Source organism: Acyrthosiphon pisum, chromosome A1 (genome assembly GCF_005508785.2).
Source record: "Acyrthosiphon pisum isolate AL4f chromosome A1, pea_aphid_22Mar2018_4r6ur, whole genome shotgun sequence".
Taxonomy (NCBI): domain Eukaryota; kingdom Metazoa; phylum Arthropoda; class Insecta; order Hemiptera; family Aphididae; genus Acyrthosiphon; species Acyrthosiphon pisum.
Window position 1 is genome coordinate 107,250,751 of NC_042494.1, and position 14,884 is coordinate 107,265,634.

Consider the following 14,884-nt stretch of genomic DNA (forward strand, 5'->3'; position numbering starts at 1 on the left):
TATTTACGGACATTGTAAGTTTTCAATTTTTTTAGTTTTTTTTTTTTCTATAAATATCAATAAAGTTTATCTGTTGGGCCAAAAAGTGTATAAATTAATACAAAGCTCTGATATATTGTTACAATATCAGTTGAAAAAAATTAAAAATACATAGGCACAATTTTTTTTTATAAGCATTTAAAGATCAAATTTTGACAAAATTTATCAAATTTTAATTTGAAAAATTATTTTGTAGTTAAAAATTTATAAAATGTTCAATTTTTGTATCTAAGAATTGAAAATTTAAAACAAGATTCCACGTAAGTAATTAATTCTGTTAAATCTAAAAAATACATTTACGCAGTTTATTTTTATAGTCATTTTAAGTACAAATTTGGACGAAATTACATATTAAAAACCTAGGATAACTATTTTAGTTATTTTGTTGTGATTGTATAATATTATTCGTGGGTACTTGAAACTTCTAAAGTATACTATTATATATCTATGATAGTACCACGGTTTTTTGTTGATGTATAACGCGTTATAAGTATCTAATAAATATTATGATATGATTAATTTGGAATTTATTATAGGTACCTAATATAATATTATGTTTTATGCCTAGACTAACATAGCGTCTCCGCTCAGAATCGTTTTTCTTATACAATGATATTATATCATTGAATTCAAATTTAATACCATCCATTATACAGTGACCCACTTGTAACCTACTGTACAGCAGAGCGAAATCCACTTACCCACCTTTTTTTTTATTAAATACTTTGGTTTTTTATTTCGAACATTTTATTTTTATTCGTAATAATTGGTTGGAAAAATATTATTGTCAACTACAATTATAGAATACCTAATAGTTTTATTTAATATTCTGTATTTCTGTGTTAGCCAAAGCCCGAAGGTTTGTGAAAACTAGATTTCTAAAAATAGTTATTGAATAACAATATTCCCTTTAAACTATTAGACGACTATTAGATAACCTACTACCTATGTGTTTATATTACAATAATTAGAAACCTAATTTAAAAACCAAAAGTATTTGATAAGTATTCCAAATACTTTTTCAAAGTTTTTGAGTAGTATTTGAAATACTATACAATTAAAGTATTTGAGTAATACCTTAATTACTTAAAAAAAATGTATTTGAGTATTTACTCAAGTACTTTTTAAAAGTATTCTTTTCAGGACTGATGATAACATTCAACAGCAGGAGAAGAAAACCGTAAACGGTTCGAAATCCACGTGTTGTGTAGCTGTATAAATATACTCATTATTACTGTACTGCAATCGATAACTACATCTAATTTCGGTATATTATAATATTACTACATATAAGTATATTACGATGATTATTATTACTGTCATCATTATTGTAAAATTATTGGGATCCCGGTCACCACCCACAATTTCCGAGCCCACGCGTCGACCCTAACTTGAAAACATAGACCAAAATATGAAAGCTCGTCGATTATTGTTGGCACGTATGACCGTGAAAATAGTTTTATCTATAAGATATGTACAAACGTCACGTGGAACTACTTAGGTATATTATATGGATTTGTACAAGTTTCACTATAACACTAAATACTATATACCTTGTATAGTATTCGTGGGAAAAAAGAAAGAAAAAAAATTGAATTTCCCATTCGAACCGCTGCCGCCGTCCATGCCAACTGATAAAACGAAACGTTAATTTAAATGTCTATTTACGTTTCACAAAGCACGGAACACAAAAACAAACGACTATTAATTAATACACGTTGAACTTCTAGGTACGAAACTCGCGTTGTGAAGACCCGGTGTGCGCTGAATAATTATTGTAGCCAATTTACCGGTCGTGAAATGGAAAACTACCCTTATTTGTTATTAGTTATTACCTGCGATATAATATAAATATTATGTACAATATTATTACTATGCTGTCGTTTCATTTTAAATCGGGTAATATTGATAATCCGGAATACGATAAATTGTTTTTATTTTGTATTGAACATAACTACCTATATTATATTATAACAGAAACACGCACGCAGTTAACATAATAATATAATATTGTTGACAACTTGATTTCACAGATGTTGGTTGTTTTCATTCCCAACAATTTATTTGATTGTTTTTTTTTTTTTATCAATCCATCGTCGTTTATGAAAGTCTTTAGGAAGAGGGCAGATGGAGCTAAAAGCCACCACTTACATTAAAGTGACCCTTACCTTGAAGGTTTTTAAAAATGCCTTATATTTTCTATTTCATTATTTTACAGCTCAATTATTGTTTTTGATAACATTAATGTATTAATAAAATAGTATAACATTATGGATAATTAATGCATATACATTCTAATTACTATTTACTACCTAACAATAAATTAAATGGATACATTTTAATAAATTTATATTTTATTTTTTCATCTTAATATGTGATTAAAATAGTCTACCCATAACCCCTTGTCACCATCTAACTAATGCATAACATAGTAAATTTAATGATTATTATTTTTTTTTTCAAACATTAGAAACAAATTTCGAACATTATTAGAATTTTTAAATTATAAATTACGCACTGTAGTCTATGATAAAAATAACTGAGTAAAATTGATTATTCTGAACATAAAATTTGATTTTATGCGTTAGTAAGACAGCACGAAACAGCACGGTATGACGTTCTTTCAAAACATTTTTATAAAAATTAATATATATTTTCTAGCAACTTAAAAACTGTAATACTCAAAAACTTAGTTTTCATCCCCCCACAATTAAATCTAGGAACTAGGAAAGCCCTGCACCTATTAGTGTTATCAGTAGAATTCTGCAATGGCTTTATTTGTAACAATCACAAGAAAATACAATATTACCGTACACATGAGAATTAACTGTAGGTCACATAAATGTTATCAACTTCAAAACATATAACATAATATTATAACATTATTATGTCATATGGAATATTAGCTTAATTATCTTTTATACATGTTTATTGTACAAAAGTGACTTTTGCAATTCATTGCATGCAAATACAATTAAAAAAAACAGAACATGAATATTAAAAAGCTTGCAATGCAAAAAAACCGTAAAGAGGGATTACTTCGTAGAATTTCAGCAGAACCGTGTAATGTCGTGGTTCGTGACACAGAGAGGATAAGTTAAAGTTTAATAATAAAAATAATAATAAAAAAAAAAACAACTGAAGCAGCATTTTGTCTTGTAACCTTTCATTTTTCATATACTGATAATAATATACTATCTTCGAATGACGTCGAAGAAAACGATTTCTCTTAACTGAGAGATAAAAATAAAGACACAAACTGTACCAAAGTCACACAACTTACCATACAAACTGTCATCAAGCAAAACCAATATATAACAACAAATAAATTGCTAAGCAAAACAATAACAACATGCTTATTGGATTTATAAAACGATACAACTACAAAATCTATAAATGTTGAATGCATGCATAACGAAGTTACCGAAGAAAAGGCAATCAATATCGCATAAATTAAATGATATATACAAACTTCATTGATTTTAAATGTATTTTGATGAAACAAAATCAAAAAATTTAAATTATTTTCCCATAGAACTTTTATTAGTTAATAGATAATAATGCATAATATTAGTATTTATAATTACAACTAAACGATAAGACGCTATTTATTTATAGTTATTACGAAGATGTGTGCAATGATTGGCATAAAGATAAGTAACTAGAATGAAAAATATGGAAAAATAAAAATAAGAAATAAGAAAGGTTACTTTAATACAGTAAAAATAGTAATTTATGGAGAAAGAGGTGAACGAAAAATTATATATAAATGTTGTTTGTGAAACAGTGTATAAGGGTATGACAGGGTATAAAAGAGTAAGAAGTGAAAAATTATTTTAATGGATTGGAGGTGTATTGATAATTAATTATAAATGGTGCGCTTTGGGAGTTTTTAAGAAAGATTAGAAGACAGATAAGAACCTACCACAACGGTTCTTTTGGGTCATGGACATTTTTATTATTATTAATAATAATTATCATATTGATCAAAAATATTTTTTTTTATCATATTATTTGAAATTTGAATATTTATTATATTACCAACATTTTCACAATATAATAGATTAATTAAATTCTAAAATCGATGTTTTACATTTTGATTGAGGAAAAAAAATAATTTAGAATTCAAAGCCACCTCACAGAACAATGATTACCAAATCTACAAGCTCTTGGTTACGCTTAAGAATGTTACCCCGTGTTTAAAGAAGCTTGCTGTTAAATTATCTCCAGTAGGTATATAATAAAATATATAATAATATACGGTCTACAATTGAACTTACATGTGTAGTACCATTGTATAGAAAGTTATATTTAGATATCAATAAATCATCACATTTTTGGAAATATTTACGTGGACATAACAATACGCATAGACTTGAATTTGAAGACATTTTGATGATATAATAGCATACATTCATACCTTATCTCCTATATTATGATGTATATAAACGTAAAACTATTTATATACATACTTATAAACTTTGAAACGGCTAATCACAAAAACTACACGACCGATTTCATTGATTTTTTTTTATAAGTTTTCTAATACTTTGTAAAAGGTTCTTACGGAAAGAAAAATTAAGAAAATTGCTCATAAAATTGGAAAATTTCAGAAACTTAACAAATATTTAACCTTGTCGCACATTTATAAAATTGTTTATCAATATTTATTTTGGTAACCATGGCAAATATGTTTATAACTACATTAATTAACCTGAAAATGTTCGTGAAACATACGAAAATATTAAAAATTCAACAAATGGCATTTTTCGAACCCTGTTCACGTGACAACTTTGACAAAACATTACTTTATCTTGAGTTCCTACTTACTATGCGTTTCCCATTGGTAAATTCTGCAAGAGGAAGCAAGAGGAAGCAGTAGCTGAATTTCCAGGAATAAAAAAACAAATTTTATAAGTCTAAGATATTTTTCGACAAGATATTATTGGCGGGAATGGGGCGAGGCCCGGAGGGACAGCCGGAGAAATGCCCCTGTAGAGAGGGCTGCTAATCGTTGGCTCAGGGGGCCCCGACGGCGCCACGCATCTATTTTAAACAATTGCATCGTAATGTAATGTTTAAATCAAATAAAATATATTAAATAAAAATATTTATTTTTATAATTTATTATGCTTTCTAATTTTTTGTCGAAGAACGGGGCCCTTCCTATTTATCCATAATATCTATATTTATCTATATATGATCACTGGTCACTGGGTAGTGAACCTTCAAATGATATTTTTAGGCTTTTTTAAAAAAATCACCATAATTATTTTTTTTTTGTATAGGTAACCTATAAAAAAATATTATATACATAGACCTCAGATAGGGACCCATACATTGACTTTGTCTGGGGCCCCAAGAATCCTAATTGCGACACTGATAGTGATACATAAATATTTTACCCTCGGACGAAGCTGGATAATTCGGCTAGTAAGTTATAAGTATAACAATTTAAAAAAAAAAATTGAATTAGTAATATTTCAATATTTAAAAGTTCTAAGTTTATATTTTGATAAATGATTTTATATTTTGTTCTAAATCTTAAAACCAATTTCTTAAAGCATACTAAATACATTTTTAAACCCTCTTATACGTATTATAATATGAAGTTGTGTACTATTTCCAATTAAAGCATTAAAATAGAATATTTTAGTATTATTTCGCATATACCTACATTTTATTTATTTTAAATATACATAACAAACTGGAGGCACTGATATCAGTTTTTAAACTTTCTCATGTCTCAATGAAAAAAATATGTCTTGTTGTCTAATAAATGAACAAAGAATAAAAATATCTTATTGTTGTTTAAACTTGAAGTAAAATGCGAATTATGTACTTTAAAGTTAAAACTTTGAACTAATAAATGGCTAAAAATGTAATAACTGTGAAAGTCGTTAAATATAAAATCAAGTTTGTTCAAATTACTAAATAACTTCTGATGATACACAAAGTCTAACGATATGAGCATAAGACTGGAATATGCTCGTTTTAATAAATTAGCATAATATCTATTATAATAACGGTGACACAATTTATGAATATTTTTGGTAACTATATTGTCTTAAATTTAGTTTTTAGAAACTTCTATTATAATAATATACTTAAATATATTACAAAAGTCTGTTCTTTTAGGGTTTTCATGATAATAGCAATGTCATCATGTGCTTACGTTCTACCGACATGACAAGGTCTAAATTGCATAGGTAAAACAATTTTTTTAACTTCATATCTCGCAAAAATTAGTTTTGGTACAACTGCAGTTTTTAGAGTTTTTTTCTACCTTCTTAATTAAATTATTTTATGAAATTCACGTATGAGATTGTACGGGATGTGATCACATAGAGTATAAAACATATATATTATATACATACATATTATAACAGTGTACCTATATAACTTTTTTCGTAAGCAAATGGTTATATATTCATATTATATATAGGAATACATATTTGCAAAATAATATCAAAGATACGAGGAAATGTTCTTCTTTGCAAGAAAGAATGTGATGGCGTTATTTTTGAAAAATTATAACATTGTTTCTGTGAATTCGGATTTACCATACGATATTAACAACATTCAGATTGTAGGTCATCATAAAAAAATAAATAAAAACGTTTTCTTTTTTAAATGACACGTCATTATTATAACTGCACAAAATGTTATATTTGCCATCAAGTATTTGTCTTCTAATACATATACCGATAATGATGTTATCATCTAATCGTAAAATTATAACCTAAAATGCGCAGTTAATAACTATATCGGTCAAATTCATGGGTGAAAAACGAACGTTACATTTAACTTATAGTGGGTACCCTGTGATAATAATATAATTGTGACATTTCATATCGTTGAAATTGTTTTATCAATATTGCACGACACCAAATTATACATCATTTATAGTCAGGATCTTCACTATACATCATATTATATAGTCAGGATCTTGACACGTAAATGACCATTTGGAATGCAAAAAAGTGTACCGTGTTGAGGATTGTATGTTTTTTTTTTTAAACAGCTAGAACAGCTAAATATGCGATGTAATGATATAATATTTCCTTCAAAAAAATCAATAACTTATACTGAAATAAATAATATAACATTGCATTGTGTTGCTCTGACACAATTCTTATTACACCGAGGGAGAGGAATGCGTGCGTACGTCTAAGACTTCAAAAAATAACATTCCAAAATAATTGCATACGTGAATATTATTATAATTATTATGATTCGCGGGATCATACGACATACTTACCTATAGCCTACACGTCATGTTGTATTAAAATTAAGTACCTACCAACAGTACCAACTAATAATATCTCTCATACAGTTTATATAAATCAAATTATATTCCATAATACTTTTACCTAGTTTAAATATATACCTATTATATATTATGATCTTCATTGATCACAGTTTAACATTTTTCATCAAATAATACAATAATAAAAAATAATTACCTAAGTAAACATTAAGCCTCATATTATGGTTAAGTACTATACGTCTATACAATGCCACCACAACGTAAATGTATTGAAGCTTGAAGCAATACGTTAAATAATGCATATATTGCAGTATATACAAGGTGTAATATCATGCTCACTCCCATTTTGTTCTTCATAATAAATCATACAATTAATCATATTAAATTAGGCCGACAATATTAATATTTTTATTTTTGGAATTTTCTAATAATTTAAGGACCATGTTTTAAAATACTTGGAGTCTTTATACCATGTAAGGAGTGTCCTGTAGTAATCACCACTTCTTTTTTATGAAAATCATCTTTTTTTATCCTAATCTGTTAAAAAGATTTTTTGTAAATATTGATGTATTTGTATATAAATCAAAATTCGAATAAGTAGTTTCAGAGTTATTGAAATGTGCATACGAAGGATATTAGTCCTTTGTCTTTTATTAAAATCGTTTACTTAAAGTTATTGTTGACCTAAAGACCTTTTTGATCCAAACACAACTTACCTATTAAATAATTTTGGGACACAAGTAGTGTGTAAAACTGTTTACATGAGTAAATAATTTGATACAAGGTAAGTTTGGATATAATGTTTTATTAACATGGAATTAATTATGATTTGGGTAAGTCTGGTACATGTTTGATTTTGTAGCCTATGAATAAGATTGGTTATTATTTAAATTATTTGAGTGGGAGTTGCTGATGTATGGGGGTTTTTACTTGTGACAATGTATGGGTATTATAACTTTAATTATCTTTAATTTATATATTGTATTTGTATTATTTTTAAAGGGAAAATGTGATTTCAGAATTTCTGCGAGGAGATTGTGACTTTTAGTGCTGCAGGTGTCAGTTTGGTGGTTTTAACCATCTGAGGGGGTTGTTACACTATTTTCTGGTGTACCTAGTCATAGTTTTGGAAGTTTAGAGTTTGAGACTTTGAGACACCTGTTTGTTGATTCTAGGTGCTTCTGTTATAATTTTAGTGTAGCATAAATGATTGAGCTTGAATACATTTTTGTTGTGAATTCCGGTTCTAAATCAAAAAAAATTAGAAATAGTAGTGTTTTTTATATTCTATGACTAACATGCATAATGCTTTTCAGTTCTCACTAAGAAACCTTTTTGTTTGAGTACATATTATGTAGTCGAGTTGTGTAGTGGGATGTATATTTTGATAACAATCCGATATGGTTTATTTTCTTTTAATTAATATGTAAAATATTTGGCTTTTGATTCTTTTAAGAACTTAATGAACAGCTATGTAAGCATTTGGTGAGAATTTATTAAGTTTAAGTAGCTCGGTAGATATTTTGTAAATTAATTAATCAGTTGGTTCCATTTTATATTTTTTTTTTCACAAAACTCCCCGTAACCTAGTATTTTTGATTTGATTAATATTGGACCGAGGAATTTTTCGCTGGTTTTGTTTACCGTGGTGGCTTCCATCTCTGTATCATCATTTTAGAGTGTTAATGGTAATGGTACTTACGGTAAATATACAAAATATATTTAATAATTAGCACCCACGATACGTTGCTTATTTGTTTAAGGGTATTGAAATCGGTGATTCTCTGTCTTTGTCTAACACCAATATTGATCTAGTAAAGTGATAAGAATTCTGAATTTTATTTTTTATTATTGGTCTTGAGCTTAGAACTATGGCCATTAGCAATTTAACAACCTTGTATGGTTAGTAGGGGTTGGAACGGTTGGTTGCAACACGTGTATGTGTGACAAGGTTTTTGCCACTAAGAACCCGGCGCTCACTGATTGCAGCAACCCCGCCGCGCCTAACCATATTTTAAATTTTAGCCATGTATATTATTCGATTTCAGCTATTTATTCATTTTTAAAACGAAACCCATTATATAAACCAATTATTGTTTATTAGTTTTGAAAAATGAACAAATTTAATATTATTATCTATAATAGAAACGATAAACATTAAATAATATATTAAAAACAGAATTTATTTTTCCAGCCATCCACACATATAAATTATATGTTAATAAAATATAGGTTTTTATTATATTCGTCGGAACGAGTGTGATATTGCAATTTTAACATTATCTATTTCTGTCAGTGTAAATTGACAAAATTAAGTAAGTATAGTGCAATATTCTATCATATTCTTAGTAAAACCGCGAAACATACTATCACCATTAATTTTAATTATGATCACTTATCGTTAATTTCGTAAAATATTTACCCACATAGATACATTTATCTAATTTCATACAATCCCAGTCAGAATATGATCTGATACCTATATATTATTATACATCTGTCAACACGTCTTGTAACATTCGGACGTTTCAAGTTTTCCGTTGTCACTGTCGTAACAAACCCGCTACACGTAGTTTATTATTATTTAAGTAGTAATTCATATTTGACCAATTAATGTTTCAAACATCTGTGGCTGTCTTCTAGAAAATACGTCATGCATCAATTACAATCTACATCATCACCAACATCAACACCACGTCCATATTATATAAATGTCTCTTGTTATCACAAGCTCATGGTGTATTTTGATGTACTTACTGAAACTCCCATATTGTTGTCATCGTATAGTGATATCAGCTCCGATATTATCACACGTCTATATGTCTAATTTCTGACCATTATTCTGTTGTTTCTTATCAATACATTATCTACTTCGAGTTTTGACAGTATTGCTATTTGACTATATTCATTTCAGGGACGGTTCCGGAGCGAAGATCTGATGGAGGGGAATTCATTTGACTGTACCGTAAACATATTTAACTTGTACATTTGTATATATTATAATTTATGTATGAAATACATCATAATATGTGCTTATTTCTTAATAAAATTATATTTTACAGATTTATTATTATAATATATAATAAATAAATAAAATAAATGTAAAAATAAAAGAATTATTTATTTATTATCTCTTTTTTTTATACACGCTTTATTGTATACCTACTTATTGTATTTAAATATCCAGAATCCAAGAAAAAAATAGATGGGGAAAAATGACTCGGCCGACAAATATATAATATAATCTATATCTATACTATTATATAAAGAGGAGTTGTTAGTTGACGTTGTTGAGGGTAATCTCTGGAACTACAGAACCGATTTCGAAAATTCTTTCACCAATAGAAAGCCACATTTTTTGTAAGTGTCATAAGCTAATTTAAAAAAAAGAATTGATCACCCCCGGTAGGTGCTCAAACAGGAAGTTTGAGATTTACAATAGAAATATTTGTATATTAATGGTTATTATGGGTTATAGGAGTTGAGAATAATATTTATTTATTATTATTTTTTTTAATTATAATATTAATGGAGCTTCTCAATCAGTCGAAGTTACGATCAGAGAGTGTATACACTTGCGTAACGCCGGCGCTACTGAAGGAGACGTGGCCAACATTGGTCGTTTGACCATTTTCACAGCTACTCATGTTGGAAGCCCACGCATGGTGCATTCAATCGTGAATTGCAACGGTAGCAAGACTATGATCGAAATGAGGTGGCTGAAAGTGCCAAAAAAAAGAGCCAAACACCATCTTCCTCTTTTGTTTGATAAAATCACAAATCAGTGATAAACTATACCAATAATTATACCACTAAATAGTTATGGTGAAACTTATTTACTCGATGATAGTCGCATATTTGATCTTGGTGGTATTAAGAGTAATTCTAAATATTTTATTAAATCCGGTCATATTTTGACTCAAACCATCATCGAATAAATAAGTTTTACCATAACTTCTTAATGGTATACTTATTGGTATAGTGTTCCACTGATTTGTGATTATGTTAAACAAAATAGGAAGGTGGTGTTTGGCTCTTTTGCTCATAGTTCAAAAATACTGCAACAAGTAAAATTTGGTGCTTCTAACTCAGTACCAAGAACTGTATGAACAGCATAAGCTTCATCTAAATATAATTCATCTAACCTACTTACCAACCACGGTAGATTAATCTACCGTGCTACCAAAATAATATATTTTGAAGAAATAAGAAAATCAAATATAAAAATATTTTATAGTTACAATTGTTATTTGACTTCAAAAGTGGTTCTTTATCAACAGTACACTCAAAAAATGTATGGTAAACAATTAGTAACCGAAATTATATCATTAAGTCTGGTAAATGTTTATTCCAATTTTCTATATCATACATGATCCATTTCATTAGAGATTTATACACCTATTAATAATTAGAACATTATTTAGTTTCGGTCAAGCCATTTCGGAAGAGTTCAATAACAAACACTGTGGCACGACATTTGTATATATTAGATATACATATCTACTTAATATGTTGTCGCACAATGTCCGCGATCCGACGTAGTCGGATTGCTTACCAGGGTGGCTAAATTGCATTTACTGCTATGAGTTACATTCGAAAAGATTTGAACAATCACAATTTTTTAAAGGGTTGTCATTTTTTAAGGACAACGAAGTGCACAGGGTCATCTAGTATAATATAATATGTACTATTGTTTAATTTTTCTCTGTACTATACCAATATCAACTGCAAAGCTGCAAAATGCATAAATATTGATTATTTTTTTAAAAAAATTGTTTAAAATATGTATTTAATATTTTAATTATCTATATAATTCAATTTTTAGATATCATATGTATTACTTTAAAAAAAATGTGATACATAACAATATTTTATTGTGATCATCATAATATAATAATATTATGATACAGGGTCGTAATTTCAAAAATCAGGTAAGTGGATGTCGCTCTGCTGTACAGTAGATTACAAGTGAGTCATTGTATGATGGATTGTATTAGACTTGAATTCAATGATATAATTATATTATAATTTTTTATTCGTTTCTATGATGATAAACAAAGCGTTAGAAATCCTATTCTTATTAAAATCCCATTTTTAGCGTTTTTTCGTAATTTTTCGGTGGGTTTTCCCGTGGCATTTAATAACTATTGAGAAAATAGAAAAATTACCTGTCTTAAGTACCATCTTGATCCAATTTGCTAAAAGATAAGGTATTATATGTTGAAATCGAAGCACTCCTTCTGGTAGAAATTTTGTATACAGGATATAAAATTTAAAAAAAATAAACACCATTGTAAAACCAATCTAGAAGAATCGCTCAGAATCTAAAATTAACAAATAGCCAACCATAAACAGCCGCCCACAAAATAAATACTCTAAATTTAAGAATTATTATCTAACACTATACAATTGTAATGATTAAATATTTTTTCTTTAATATTAAAATTAAAACAAGTAAGTTGAAACCTACCTTCATACATATTATATAGATTATAGATAATGCAAAATGTGAATATTAATATTTTTTCAATAAAAATAACGATCTGAATAAAATTCAGAAGATAATATTTAAGATAATTAATATTAAAGTATCCTTCTTAAATGTCCAATAAATATGCTTTGATAACAATTGAAATTAAAAAAAATCATCTCTTTTATCATTAAAATTTCTAAAACCATCAAAGCGTTGCTATTTTTATTACAAATTTGTCTAACGATTTCAAAAGTAACAAATCTATTAAAATAAAAGAGGGTCAATATTATCTTATGACCGCCTATATTGGAATGCAAATGCACTGTGTACATATTTTCACCACGTAAAAGACGACCTCTATTCATATTTAGTAAACATAATCGAAAACAGTTTAACAACTAACAATTGTGTATTGATGGGTGCATGCGTCGGCGCCGGTCCACAATATTATAATAATCCACTATTTTACTATAATGTCATACGCATACTGCAATCGTTATATTATTATATCATTGACTTAATATAGGTACTTAATATTGACTAAATTTTTTATTGATTCACTTACCGCTATCGATGGTACTATGGTGAAAAAATATTTACTTAACGTGCATAAGAATTAAGAAACCGATTATGTTTTTTTCTCGCCGTGTTTCGACCAAAGGTTATTTAAATTTTAAATATAATAGGTACCCCCATCTGTAGTTCATGGACTTGTCGATGACTCTATATATCTCCCCGATTTAACCGTTACAATTAATTTACAAGTTATGAAACAAATTATTTTTGATTAAGGGAAAAAAATAAAAATTCGAATGTCACTTATCCATTATTATGTTGTTATGTTATTAATGACATAGTGCACTGGTTCTGTAAATACTGATCATCTAATCCTGATTGAAAAAATGCCATAATCCATTTAGTGCGAATAAAATATTATTAATACCGTTCCGGATTACAATGACCAATTCGGAATCCGTATTTTAAAATCAATACACCAGTATCCAGATTTTAAACACATGGGTGATAGGTAATTACAATAATTGAAAAATAATATGCTTAAATGTTTAACGTTTTATATTAATGTTGTATATCTTTCTGTAGGTACATGTTTAAATTACAAACATGTATTATGTTTTTGTGAGCAATACAATTAGTCTGTACCTAAAGGTAATGTAAAAAGAAATATAATATTTCTGCATCAATATAAGTGACGATGCGTATGGGTTGGTTTAACGATTAATCAGCACTGTCTCATAGGGTATAATAATATAATATGCACTGTCAGCTGTAATAGTTGGCTCTTGGTGGTCACATAAAAAATATATTTAAAAAGACTGTATACAAATACAATAAAAACTTTATTCACTAAAAGTTCCACACGACAATACCTATATTATTTTTGTTGGTAAATAAGTAAATATAAAAATAATTATCATAAATTGTTTTTTTTTAAACCCTTCGATGTCTGACTTGCGTTCCACACCGTGAGACAACTATATCACTATGTGTGGTTCGCGCCGTTTAATAAATTATTAGGCACGAAGTATCGCACATATTCACGTTAATATACGACGCACGATGGGTCATTATTATTATCGTTATTACTATTGTGTAGAGAAAATTGCTGAAACATTTTCAGAAAACTTAAAGTTTTAAAGTATATATACCTATTACGGTTAACTGCAACGTCTCAGTAATAGCAGGAATAAAACGACCGTTAAACACGCTTTTTATAATATTTTTCTAACGACAGTGATGAGTGATCGTTGGCGACGTTTATCACACATGTTTACAACAGCTAATGGGTTAGTTAGTGATGTCCCCATACAGTTTTGACTGGTGTATACTAAGTAATCAAATGTTGAAATGTCAATGGTTATTTCATATTTGTCTTATACTCTTATGGTTAACATGATGGAGAAGTATGTCTTAGCCTATAACTTATAGGTATAAACTATATAATATATATGGTAGGAAAACTAATTCAAACATACTTTTAAATAATTTTCCTTCAAATCTTGCCAATACATAAAATAAAATATAAGAAGTCGGTGGCTGATTTTCTATAGCCATACCTACATTTTATACCCGTCACCTTATGA